Source organism: Otolemur garnettii, unplaced genomic scaffold (genome assembly GCF_000181295.1).
Source record: "Otolemur garnettii isolate 467f Iridium unplaced genomic scaffold, OtoGar3 scaffold00102, whole genome shotgun sequence".
Lineage (NCBI taxonomy): Eukaryota > Metazoa > Chordata > Mammalia > Primates > Galagidae > Otolemur > Otolemur garnettii.
This window is the reverse complement of record NW_003852497.1, coordinates 5,350,533-5,350,879: the sequence shown is the minus strand read 5'-3', so window position 1 is coordinate 5,350,879 and position 347 is coordinate 5,350,533.

Here is a 347-nt window from a genome sequence, read left to right as displayed (position 1 = left end):
GCCCAGCTATTTTGGTTGCAATTGTCATTGTTGTTTAGCAGGCCCGAGCTGGGCTTAAACACACCACCTTTTGGTTTATATGGCTCATGCCCTTACTCACTGAGCGACAGGCTCCGAGCCAGGACCTTTTCCATTCTTAAAAATTATTGAGTCATCCTCACTAGGTTGGCTAGAATCAAAATGCTGAAAATACATTTTGGCATTGATGTAAAGAAATTGCAAAAGAAATTGGAGTGCTCATACAGTGCTGATTAAAATGTAAGATGGTACAGCTGCTATGGAAAATAGTTTGACAGTTTCTCAGAAAGTTAAGCATCGAGTTAACCATGTGACCCAGGAATTCTACT